This window comes from Peromyscus maniculatus, chromosome 2 (assembly GCF_049852395.1).
Source record: "Peromyscus maniculatus bairdii isolate BWxNUB_F1_BW_parent chromosome 2, HU_Pman_BW_mat_3.1, whole genome shotgun sequence".
Lineage (NCBI taxonomy): Eukaryota > Metazoa > Chordata > Mammalia > Rodentia > Cricetidae > Peromyscus > Peromyscus maniculatus.
In genome coordinates this window covers 160505136-160518638 of record NC_134853.1, presented here as the reverse complement: position 1 = coordinate 160518638, position 13503 = coordinate 160505136, and positions in this window count along the sequence as shown.

Sequence of the window (13503 nt, the reverse complement as noted above, 5' to 3'; positions counted from 1 at the left end):
TTTTGAATGCCAAATGCCGTTTATTAAAGGAGGGAGGAGGTCTTAAATACAGGCTTACAACACAATGGGAGAACTCCAGAGGGCAGAAGTTCGCTACCAATGTTTTAGAATCTTGCATCTAAGCTGTTAACGCCCAATATGCAGGATACACAGACAAGGAACTTCCCTTAAGCATTCAGGATGGTTTAACCCGCTAGGGAATTAGATTAGGAAGGACATTAAGGTCAGCAAGCAAGGCAACAGCTACCCAAAATGGGGGCCAGGTCCCTACAGGTCCCCCTTTTACTAAAAAATGAGCTTCTGACTTAGGTTGCATGGGACATCAGCAGGACACTTGCCCAGGCCACACAGGCGCTCTGTCTTAGGTTGGTGAGCACCCTCCAGATATTACCCGTCTCTGAATACTCATTATCATAGAGGCTCAACCCTGTGTGAGCTGCAGAATTGACTGCTGCCAAAGATCTCAAAGTGGCACTGGGCTTGCAATCTGTGTGTTCGACACAGAAGAGACCAACAGAGGTCCTAATCCCACCCAGAGCAAGTAGGCTAAAGGCAACTGAGCCATTCCCTTCCTTAACGAGCCTTGCTGCAAATTGGAGTCCTTGTAAGATGGTATCCCAAAAGCAAATGGAACTTCAGTTTATAAATTTATAACTTTCAAGGCCAATTGAAATGTATATAACTATTGAATTAAATTTATCATACCCAATGGAATGAAAGATTCCTGTGTAAAAGGAGGATTTTTTTTTTTTAACAAGGTTTTTCTGTGTGCCTGTCCTGGATCTCACTCTAGGCTGTCCTCAAACTCACAGAGATCCGCCTGGCTCTGCCTCCCAAGTGCTGGGATTAAAAGCATGTGCCACCACCGCCCACTGATAAAATGAGGACTCTTAAGGGCTGGGGAGGGGCTCCATTAGTCAAGTGCCTGCTTCACAAGCATGCAGATTTGAGTTCAGATTCCAGGGTCCACATGAGAAAAAGCCAGGTGCCATAGCCGGCAGAGCAGTCAGGCCAGTCCCAGGGCTCACTGGTTTACCTGCATAACCAGTTAGTGAGTGCTGTATTCCGTGAGAATCTGTCTCCAAAAATGAGGTGAAGGATGATAAAGGAAGCATGGATCTCTGACCTGTACATGCATGCTCACGTATACACACAAACCATACATGAAACCATCCCTACTCTGCCTCGAGTGGGGATGATTGTAAGGATTGAACAGGTGCTTAGATGAAAAGCTGGCCAAAGAACACACTAGATGTGAGGTCAAGCCAGTGGTGTTGCTTGGTCAGGTCAGCACATTGTAAGAGGGGCGGTGAAGTATCAATCTATTTGTTTGCTTTGTGTTTGTGTGGGTGAGGGGGGATGTTTAGTTCTTACATTTATTCTGTGTGGATCTCAGTATACACCCCGAGCTGGCCTCAAACCTGATCCTGCCTCAGCCCCTTCAGTGCTGAGATTGAAAGGCATGTGCCGGCATGGCTAGCTAGGAAATTGAATTTTTTTTCCTTTCCTTTCTTTTTTTTTCCCCCTTAGACAGGGTTTCTCTGGAACTCAAAAAAGTCTGCCTGCCTCTGCTTCCTGAGTGCTGGGATTAAAGGTGTGTACAACCACCACGACCACCAGCTTCTTCTCGAGGTTCGTAAATGGCACAGTCCTTTGCTCTGTTGGAGATAGTAGAAGTAAGGCAAGCTGGGGAGGGAAAGTGGGGAGATGGGGGTGGGATGGACCAGAAGCAGTCACCTGGCCACACCCAACAGAAGTTGAAGCAGGGACACACAGTTCAGCTAGTGTCTCATAGCTGTGGGCTCTCTGTGCCTGTAATCCCAGCGTGGGTTAAGACTGGATGAGTGCACTAAACTCCAGGTCAGAGTCTCTCCAGGAGAGAGAGGAATTGGCTAACACCATTTCTGTCGCAGAATATCAGCTCTGTTGCATCTGATCAGGGACTAGAAGACTTGACTCCCAACTCTATGCTCAAAAACTGAGACTCAGGCTGGAGAGATGGCTCAGAGGTTAAGAGCACTGACTGCTCTTCCAGAGGTCCTGAGTTCAATTCCCAGCAACCACATGGTGGTTCACAACAAACTATAATGAGATCTGGCATCCTCTTCTGTATATACAATGAATAAATAAATATTAAAAAAAATACTGAGACTCACAATTTAGACATGCTGTGTTTTGTTCTTTGACATAGGGTTTTATGAATCACAGCCTGGCCTCAAGTGGCTGTGTAGTTAGTTGAGAAGGACCTTGAACTGATTCTCCCACTCCCATCTCCAGAGTTCTGGGATTACAGGGGTGTGCCACCACTCCCAGCTTCAGAAATGTTGGGAGTTGAGTTTCTTATGGTTGAGCCTCAGGACAACTCCATTCCTATCTTTTTTTAAAAAAAGATTTATATTTATTTATTATGTATACAGTGTTCTGCCTACATGTATACCTGCATGCCAGAAGAGGGCACCAGATCTCGTTACAGATGGTTGTGAGCTACCATGTGGTTACTGGAAATTGAACTCAGGACCTCTGGAAGAGCAGTCAGTGCTCTTAACCACTGAGCCATCTCTCCAGCCCCTCCATTCCTATCCTAAGACTTCTAAATAATATGTTTAATTTATTCATAGGCAGATCTTCTATATCCTAGGCTGACGAAGAAAGAGATGTAACTGAGAATGACCTTGAACTTTTGAACCCCCTGCCTCCACCTCTTAGGGCTAGCATTACGGGTGTACACCACCATACTTAGTTTATGGGATGCACAGGATCCAACCCAGAGCCTCCTGCCTGCTGGGCAAGTACTCTGCCAACTGAGCTACACTCCCAGCCCCTATGTCCTTTTTATGGCAATGCTGAGGCAGTAGAGTATTTGCTTAGCACTAAATACCCAGTGCTGCAGAGAATAATACTCAATAGACTCAGTGTGCCAGGGAAGTATATGTCAGAAGGCTAAAGCGGAAATCTACATATACAGGGCTGGAGAGGTGGCTCAGAGGTTAAGTGCACTGGCTGCTCATCAGAGGACCTGGGTTCAAGTCCCAGCACTTACAACTGTCTGTAACCCCAGTTCCAGGGAATCTGACACCCTGACACAGACGTACATGCAGGCAAAACACCAATGCATGTAAAATAAAAATAAATCTTTATAAAAAAGAAACCTACCTCTGCAACTGGAGAGAGGGAAATGGGAGAAAGGGAAGGATATTCATTTAAGTAGGAATGAAATCGATTTTTTTTTTAAGTTTTAGAAAACTTGTGCCTAGAGCCAGGGCGGTGGTAGCACATGCCTTCAGTTCCAGCACTCAGGAGGCAGAGACAGGCGGATCTTTGTGAGTTTGAGGCTAGCCTGGACTATAGAGTGAGTTTCAGGACAGCCAAGGCTACCCAGAGAAACCCTGTCTCAGAAAACTAAAAAAACAAAAACAAAAAAATTCCTTGTGTTGAATGTGGACTGTGGCTGTGGCTTAGTTGGTGGAGTACCCACTACCGAGCGTGAGGCCCTGAATTTGTCCTCAGCACCATATCAGATGGGCCATGCTGGTGCATGCCTGCATTCCCAGCAGTAGGGAGGTAGAGGCTGGAGAATCAGGAGTTCAAAGCCTTCCTCTGCTACATAGCAAATCCAAGGCCAACTGTGGCTACATGAGCCTCTCCAAACAAAAAAGGTGTTGCAAGCAGTAGAGAAATCTCTCAGAAGAGGGTGAGATAGTTCCCAAATACTGCTGCCTTGTTCAGAGTCATTCATGTGCTCATGGGATTAACCAGATACCTGTCCTTATCTATAAAGTCACTCCCTCCCAAAAAGATACAAAGGCTCATTTTTCCCTCTTCAATCCCAGATGATAAAGTCCTTGAGCTGGAACCTCTGGAGGCATACCCATCCCTGACCTCAAGCTCTACTATAGAGCTTTAGTAACAAAAACAGCTTGGTATCGGTATAAAAACCGACATACAGACCAATGGAATCGAATTGAAGACCCTGACATTAATTCATGCACATATGAACACCTGATTTTTGACAAAGAAGCCAAAACTATACAATGGAAAAAAGAAAGTATCTTCAACAAATGGTGCTGGCATAACTGGATGTCAATATGTAAAAGATTACAAATAGATCCATATCTATCACGATGCACAAAACTCAAGTCCAAGTGGATAAAAGACCTCAACATAAATTCAGTTACACTAAACTTAACAGAAGAGAAAGTAGGAAGCACTCTTGAATGCATTGGCACCGGAGACCACTTCCTAAATAAAACACCAACAGCACAGACCCTGAGCACAACAATTAATAAATGGGACCTCTCAAAATTGAGAAGCTTTTGCAGGACAAAAGACATGGTCAATAAGACAAAAAGACAGCCTACAGAATGGGAAAAGATCTTCACCAACCCCACATCTGACAGAGGATTGATCTCCAAAGTATATAAAGAACTCAAGAAACTAGACATCAAAATACTGAACAATCTAATTGAAAAATGGGCTAAAGAGCTAAGCAGAGAATTCACAAAACAAGAATCACAAATGGCCGAAAGACATTTAAAGAAAGGCTCAACATCCTTAATCATCAGAGAAATGCAAATCAAAACGACTCTGAGATACCACCTTACACCTGTCAGAATGGCTATGATCAAAAACACTAATGATAGTCAATGTTGGAGAGGATGTGGATCAAAGGGAACACTCCTCCACTGTTGGTGGGAATGCAAGCTTGTACAACCACTGTGGAAATTGGTATGGCAGTTTCTCAGAAAATTAGTAATCGAACTATCTCAAGACCCAGCCATACCACTCTTGGGCATATATACCCAAGGAATGCTGATTCATACCACAAAGATACATGCTCAACTATGTTCATAGCAGCACTATTTGTAATAGCCAGAACCTGGAAACAACCTAGATGTCCTTCAACTGAAGAATGGATTAAGAAAATGTGGTACATATACACAATGGAGTACTACTCAGCAGAAAAAAACAATGAAAGCATGAAATTTGCAGGCAAATGGATGGAACTAGAAAAAATCATCCTGAGTGAGGTAGCCCAAACCCAGAAGGACAAATATGATATGTACTCACTCATAAGTGGATTCTAGATATAAAATAAAGAACAATCAGACCACAACCCACAGAACCATGGAGACTATATATGTATAGCATGGGGGACCCTAGGACAACTGTGGCTTATAATAAGTTTTGGTTTTACTCGGTTACTAAGCTAGTCTCAATGAAACATTTCACAATTAAGATGGGAATACATACTGTATCAAGCTGATAATATAAAGGTGGATAAATTGATTAATTTGAGAAAGTGAAAAAGGAAAAAAAAAGAAAGAGAAAGAAAGAAAAATTTGAACTGTTTAAAAAGGAGCCAAACAAACATATTTTGCTGGAGAAAAAAAAGGGGGGGAACTAGGGACTCATCATTCCTCTCCACATTCTATTCTTTCCCTTGTTTTATATATTTTAAATTTTTTATCAGTGGATTCTGCTGGAGTATCTGCTGCAGATAAGCACTGGAGGGCTCCTGTTGCAAATCACCCTCTGGAATGATGGAAGGATTTTTCTACTGGCACTTGAAGGAGACCTGATCTGGTGTTGGTTTAGGCCCGGGGTTCTGTTTATGTCTTTCCTCAGGACAATGAGGTGCCTCTTTGGATTCCTGAGCGCTATGTGCACCCTGTGACTACTGCTGAAACCCAACATGACAGAGACCTATTGGGCCTTAATGAAAAACTCTCCCCTTCTGATGCCAATGGGGATTGAGAGCCCAATATGGCCAGCTTTGGCAAGCATTAACATAAGCCTAGGAACTATAACCATGCTTTTGGAATCTCCAGAAGAGCTGCCAGCCTAAGTCATGCTGGGATCAAGAAAAATGGGCCTTGACGGTTCATGTTCCTGGAGTTGTATCCATGCCAGTGGATGCATACACGCTCCAGAAGAGAATTTGACATCGCTGCTGCCGTTGTTGCTGTTATAGCAATGGCAGCCACCGCTGCTACTGTTTCTGGGATTACCATTTCATAATGGCTTACTACAGCTAGCACAGTGGAGACCCTGGCAGCAAAAGTAGCTACCACAGTTAGTTAATCTTTCATTCTATTGGGCATGATAAATTTAATTCAATAGTTATATACATTTCGATTGGCTTTGAAAGCTATAAATTTATAAACTCAAGTTCCATTTGCTTTTGGGATACCTGTAGGGTTTACTTCAAAGTCACAGAGATCTCCCTGCCTCTGCTTGCTGTGTGCTAGGTTTAAAGGCCACTCTGCTTGACCCCTGCTCATGACCTTTCATAAGCCCCAAAAAGGGAGCATCTACACCATCCTTTTCACCATAACTCCACTGCCTATAAATGTAGTAGCAGCCTATGTCTGTCTGAAACCCACCCAGATGCCAGGCTTGGTTTGCATGAGGTTCGCCCCAGGAGACTGCTAACTCGGAATTTAGCAGATTTGAGACAGACAGCATCGCCAGGCTTAGTGAGTCCACAGACATCCCTGTTAAGTCCTTTTCACCACACCTGCTTACAGGACTAACTTAGAGCCCTGGTGAGCACCTCTGCTCTGCTAACTGTTCTGTGAGCATCCACAGCAGCTCTGTATCCACTGTCTCACAGAAGGAAAGGCCCAAATCAGGTGTGAACCCCTCAGAGCACAGGTGTTCTCTGCCTTCTTTCTGAGCATGTATTATTTCATGGCCAGCTTAAGAAAAATCTTACTTGAACTAAAAACTCTTCGAGCCAGGTGTAGTGGTGCCCACATTAATCCCAGCACTGGGAGGCAGAGGCGAGTAAATCTCTATCAATCTCTATGAGTTCGAGGCCAGTCTGGCCTACAGGGTGAGTTCCAGGATAGTCACGGTTACACAGAGAAACCCGGTTTCGAAAAAACAAAACAAAAAAAGCAGGTCTGGAGAGATGGCTCAATGGTTAACAGCACTGACTGCCCCCCCCCAGAAGTCCTGAGTTCAATTCCTAACAACCACATGGTGGCTCACAACCATCCATAATGAGATCTGGTGCCCTCTTCTGGCATGCAGGCATACATGCAGACAGAATACTGGATACATAGTAAATAAATAAATCTTAAAAACAAACAAACAAAAAAAGCCAGGTGTGATGGCACATATCTGTAATCAGAGAACTGGAAGGCAGGGCCAGAGGGATCTCTGTGAGTCCAAGGCAACAACAACATACAAAGAGAACAAGCTAGCCAGGTGTGGTGGTGCACATCTTAATCCCAGCACTCAGGTGATGTGCAACAATCCTTTTCTACACTATGAATATGTATTACTCCCATTGGTTAATAAAAAACTGACAGACCAATAGCTGGGCAGGAAGTTAGGCAGGAAAGCCAAACTGAGAATGATGGGAAGAAGGAGGGTAGAGTCAGGAGAGACACCAGCCAGCTGCCGAGCAAGCAGGACACATAAAAATGAGCTGTGAACCTCGTGGCAAAGCATAAATAGAAATATGGGTTCATTTAAATGTAAGACTTACCTAGTAACAAGCCTGAGCTATTGACTGGGCATTTATAATTCATATTTAGCCTCTGAGTCGGTCATTTGGTACCGGGCAGTCGGGACATGAAAAGTCCATTTACACTCAGGAGGCAGAGGCCGGCAGAGCTCTGAGTTCAAGGCCAGCCTGGTCTACAGAGTAAGTTCTAGGACAGCCAGGACTAGGACAGAAAAACAAACAATGAGAGAGAGAGAGAGAGAGAGAGAGAGAGAGAGAGAGAGAGAGAGAGAGAGAGAACAAAATAAAAAATTAAAACTAAAAATCAGGGGAGGGGGGTCTCAAACTAGAGAGCAGTTAAGGTCACTGGCTCTCCTCCAGAGGACCCAAGTTCCATGTAGCACCACCTACAGGGCAGCTCACAACCATCTGTAACTCCAGTTCCAGGGGATCCAACTCCTTCTTCTGGCCTCCACCTCTTTGTCCTCCACGGACACAATGAACACAAGTAGTGCACAGACAGACATGCAGACAAAATGCCCTTACATATAAAATAAGAATTATTAAAATAAAAAAAAAAACTTTAAAAAAGAAAAAGTTCAAAACTCTCTCTCTCTCTCTCTCTCTCTCTCTCTCTCTCTCTCTCTCTCTCACACACACACACACACACACACACACACACACACACATGCAGGGGAATGCTCTATGGCAAGAAGTTGCTGAAGGCTTTTTAAGTTAGGAGGTTGGGGAATAGCCCAGTTTCTACCCACCCATTTTACTGACTAAAGTTCGAAGAAGGAACTATTCAACAGAAAGTCAAAGCCCTGGATAAAGCTGCCTTGCTTCAGCTTGTCCAGTCCACTTCGGGAGACTATCACGCAGAATGGGGCACTCGGAGTGCTGTAGATAGATAGAACCAGCTTGTCCAATTGTTCCCCTTCAATGGGACTCAAACAACTTCCCTAGCCTGCTGCCAAGGCAGTAATTCCTTTAAGCACAAACATAATTGTCTAGAGTCAGGAAGAAAGGGAGGAATTCATCTCTCTCTTTTTATTAACTTGTGTGTGTGTGTGTGTGTGTGTGTGTGTGTGTGTGTGTGTGCGTGTTTTATCTGCGTGCATGTCTGTGTATCTGTATCACCTGCATCCAAGCAGGCCAGAGGGCCTCAGATGCCCTGGGGCTGGAGTTACCAATAGTTGTAAGCCTCCATGGGGGTGCTGGAACTTGAACCCATGCTCTTAATCATTGAGCCATCTCTTCAGCCTTTTTTTTTTTTTTTTTTTTTTTTTTTTTTGGCTTTTTGAGACAGGGTCTCCCCGCACCCAGGTGAGCCTCCCACTCTATGTGGTTGAGGATGACCCTGAACCAGGTCTTCCCACCTCTGCTTCCCAAGTGCTGGAATTACAGGCTTGTGCCACTACACCTGGCTTTGAAATCCTTTTTTCTGTGTCATTGATTTGGAAACCAGGGCAAGTGTCTTGCCTGAGGCCCTGGCATGAATCAGCACAGGCTCTTGATTTTTGACGCTTTTGACTCAGAGTCTCATGGGCTTCTCACGTGACAGGGAAGTGTTGTGTAATGGTTTTCAATTTCCAGCTGCATAACTCCCAGCTGGCAGGTCTCCTGTGTTTCCCAGAGTCGGTATTTTTTATATTTGTTTTTTAATCTTTATTTTTACGTGCAGGAATGTTTTGCCTCTGTGTATGTCTGTGCACCACGTGCATGCTTGGTGCCCCTAGAGGCCAGAAGGTGTCAGGTCCCTTGGAACTGAAGCTAATAGATGTTTGTGGTGGATGCTAGGAATGGAACCCAGGTCCTCTAGAAGAAAAGCTGGTGCTGAGCCATCTCTCCAGGGACCCTGGTTTTGGTAGGGTAGAGCCTGTTTTTAAACTCAAAGCATGGCGCAGTGGCCTACTTATGAACACACGTGTGGTCTCTTCTCCTAGATACACACTTAGCCCAGAACACCTTGGGGAGCTAGGAGGCAGAGAACATATGTTCCTCCAAAAGCTGTAAAAAGTTGTTTGGGACCATAGTCCCCCAACAAGTGCAGATGCAGCAGCCTGGGGGAAATGTCACCACCTTCCACCTAACAGAGGAAGCGGACACTCCCACCACACAGTCAGAGAATGAAAATATCTATTGAGCTAGACATGTTGGTCAGTTGGTAGAATGTCAAAGCCCTGGTTTGGTTTGCTTTCCTTTGTGTTTTATTTTTATTCATATTTTATTTTATTTTTTTTTAAGACAAGGTCTCACTATGTAGTCCTGGATGGCCCTGTGTAGACCAGACCTCCTGGAGCTGGAGTCACAGGTCACTGTAAGCCAATAGGGATGCTGGGAAGGAAACTCCAGGTCCTCTATAAGCGAAGCAAACGTTGCTAACTACGGAGTCATCTCTCCAGCCCAAAGCCCTGACTCACACCTAGTGCCGTATAAATCAGATGTGATGGTACACACCTGCCATTCCAGCCCCTGGAACCATCAGAAGTTAAAGTACTTAGGGAGTTAGAGAAAAGCCTGGGCTGCATGAAATACTGTTTCCAAAATGCAAAAGGAGGTGGGGAGTTGGGGGTGGCCTGGTTGGCAAAGCACTGGCCTGTGTAAGGACACTGCCCCCTTCGCCAGCTCCAGACCTTGTGATGCGTGATTCTAACCCCATAGCTGGGAAGGCAGAAGCCATTTAGACTAATGGTGAGTGGCAGGCCAATGAGAGACCCTGTCTCAGAGGAGGTGGATAATGTTCCTCAGCATGACATGGTGAGTTGTTTTACGGCACACACACACACACACACACACACACACACAATCTGTCCTGAGTCTAAACCATGAAGAGGCATTTGTTGGACCATGGTGCTGAGCAGGTGACTTCACGTTCAGCAGCAGAGAGTGACAGAGCTCGTTGGTTATACTTTTGGTCCGAGCCGTTCTCAAGAGCCGGGCCTGTGTCTCACAGGTTGGGCCCTGTAGACACTCTGGCTAGGAGGGACTGGGAAGGAGTCATTCATTCATTCATTCATTCATTCATTCATTCAAGTGTCTGTGTCTCTATTTCATCATTTAATGTAATGTGTCCGCTGCCCTCAATCTGCCCCCACACCCCCAGACAGGGTTTCTCTGTGTAGTTTTGGTGCCTGTCCTGGATCTCGCTCTGTAGACCAGGCTGGCCTTGAACTCACAGAGATCCGCCTGCCCCTGTCTCCCAAGTGCTGGGATCAAAGGCCTGTGCCACCACCGCCCGGCTCAATCTTTTCTTTACCTGGGCAACAAATACAACCTTGATCACCCAACTGATATGTCCTCTACCCAGTTCCATGGTGACTCTTACTTTGCTGAGTTCAATACAAATTTTAAATCTCCCTGGCTTCAGTTACTATAGAGACTCTAGTTTTCTCCCTAAAAGTTAGACCAAGTCCTTAGGGTGGCCTTCGAGAACAATCTACAAAAACATAAAATGGTCAAGGGCTCAGAACATCCAAGTGATTCCTGGAGTCCTAGTCTAGATTCTGTGGGAAACACTTGTTTCCAGTTGACCCTGGAGGGGCCTGTCTCAGGGAGTTTGAGGCAGGAGGATCACCTCACCTTCAAGGCCAGGCAGGGCTAGGGTGAGATCCCTGGCTCAAAAACCAGTACTGGATCTAGTGGTGTGGTCATACACATCCTCAGTCGTAGCACTGGGAAAGCAGGGGAAGTCAGAGCTCTGTGAGTTCAAGTCCAACCTGGTCTACATAGTGAGTTCAGGCCAGCCAGAGACACAGAGTGAGACTTGTCTCAAAAAACTAAATAAGGCCAGGCGGCAGTGGCGCATGCTTTTAATCCCAGCACTCAGGAGGCAGACCAGGCAGATCTCAGTGAGTTCGAGGCCAGCCTGGTCTACAGAGTGAGATCCAGGACAGGCATCAAAACTACACAGAGAAACCCTGTCTCGAAAAACAAACAAAGAAACAAACAAAAAAAAAACCCTAAAACAAAACAAAACAAAAAGCAGCACTGGAATTATAGGCATGGACTAATGTTTTTGCTTGGGTTGCTGTTGTTTTGTTTGTTTGTTTGTTTGTTTGTTTGTTTGTTTTGAGACAGGGTCTCATATAGCCCAGGCTGGCCTATAATTCACCTCACTATGTATCTGAGAATGGCTTGTAACTCCTGATCCTCCTGCCTCCACTCCCCAAGTGTTGCGATTACAGGTGTGCGCTGCCTGGCTAACACTGTTTCCACATGATTAGCGCTGAGAACTCTTGCCGCCACTAGCCCCAAGGGGTAAGGTATGCAGGGACCCCAGATTCCTTCTCCAGTTTGTTTTGTATCCTTATCCATTCCTAGGGAACAAACCTTTAAAACTGTCACCATCTTTGGGCTCTCTTTGGAGGTCAGGGACGGGTGGGGTTACTCTGTTCATCGGCTATGGAATTAGTGGGAAGGGTGATGTTAGCCTGAGCAGACGCTAGTGAAAACTAGGGAGCCAGAGTGAGAATTCTGCTGTCTCAAAATTAAAGAATGGACTTACTGCTCTGTGAGGGTATGGTTATTTGGGGATCAAACTTAGAGAAGTAGCCCAGGGTAGGAGACAGAACCCAAGCGTAGAGTTGGTGAGTTTGGGGCAGGGAGTATGTCCCTTAAATTGTCTCGGGCTGAGGGAGAGAAGCCCTTCCTTAGTAGAATAGGGTGTAGGAAGGTGTCTTCGCTACTTTTCTACTGTTGTGACAAAACATGAAACACCATGACCAAAGCTACTTGGAGAGGAGAGGGTTTGTTCGGCTTTTATATCTGGAATTATAGTCCCATCGAGGCAGGAACTCAAACAGGGCAGGAACCTGGAGGCGGAGGCCATGGGGGAGGGGCGCGCTGCTACTAGCTTCCTTCTCTAATAACTTGCTCAGCTTGCTTTCTTACAGAATTCCAGGGCCACCAGCCCAGGGGTGGCCCTCCCCGATCAATCACTAATTAAGAAAGTACCCTGCGGGCTTTCCTACAGCCATCTTATGGAAGTATTTTCTTAACTGAGGTTCCTTCTTTCAGTTGACTCTAGCTTGTGTCCCTGAGTTGAGTTGACATAAAACTGGCCAGGACAGAAGGTATGAAGGCTGCCTGGGGAAAGAGTTGGTTTTGGAGGTAGGAGAGCCCAGGCCTGAAGTTGAGGACTGGACTTGGAGCATGATGAATTCCAGGGCTGGGGATGACGGAGGACGGAGCTCTGGAGTCAGGGCCAAGTTGGGTGCTGGAGTCTCTAAGCTGTCCCAACCACTGAACTCCGGGTTATACATGGAGGGGTTGGAAAGAGATGGGTAGGTGTCTCTGACTGGCCAGGCCTTGTCTCCATTCTCTCAAGTATGCGGGTATGTCTGGATTCCCTGTGGGCAAGGGTGAGGAATGCCATTTGGAATGAGGGAGGGGCCCTGTCTGTGCTGGTCCTGAGTGGGAGGGGGTCTCCAAGGAGTTGGACAGATCCTGGGAGGAGGGTCTTTGAATGGTGCAGGGAAGGGGGATGGGAGCGAGGAGGGAGTGGGCGACCTCTAAGCAGTTGTGCGAGTTTCCAGGCCTGTGCAGGGCCCTGTTGCAGGAGTGGGAGTGGGAGATAACACAGTGTCTCTGAAGACTTGGGAGGGGGCCCTGGGCATGTGAGGTCCCCGGGGTCTTTGAGCGGGGCGTCCCTGAAGATCTGTGAGGTCCCAGATCGCAAGTCCCAGGTCTCTGAGGAGTTGTGCGGGAGTGAGTGGGGGGTTGGGAGAGGTGTCTCTGAGTCCCAGGGTGTTTGAGGTCCGAGTCTCAGCGGTGCCGGTCTGTGAGTCCTCGGGTTTATAGGGCGCCGGCTTTATGAGGTCCCTGGTCTGTGTGGTCCGGGCTGTGCGAATCCCCGGGTCTCCAGGTCCCCGAGTCTCCGCGGCCCCGGATCTCTGAGTCCCCGGGTCTAGGAGCTCCCAGGTCTCCGCCGCCCCGGGTCTCGGAGGAGGCGGACCCGCCCGGTCCCCGCCGTCCCTCCCGGCCGGTGCTGGCGCCGCCCCGCCTGACATCAGTTCCTGCCGCCGCGCACAACCCGCGTCTCCTTCCCG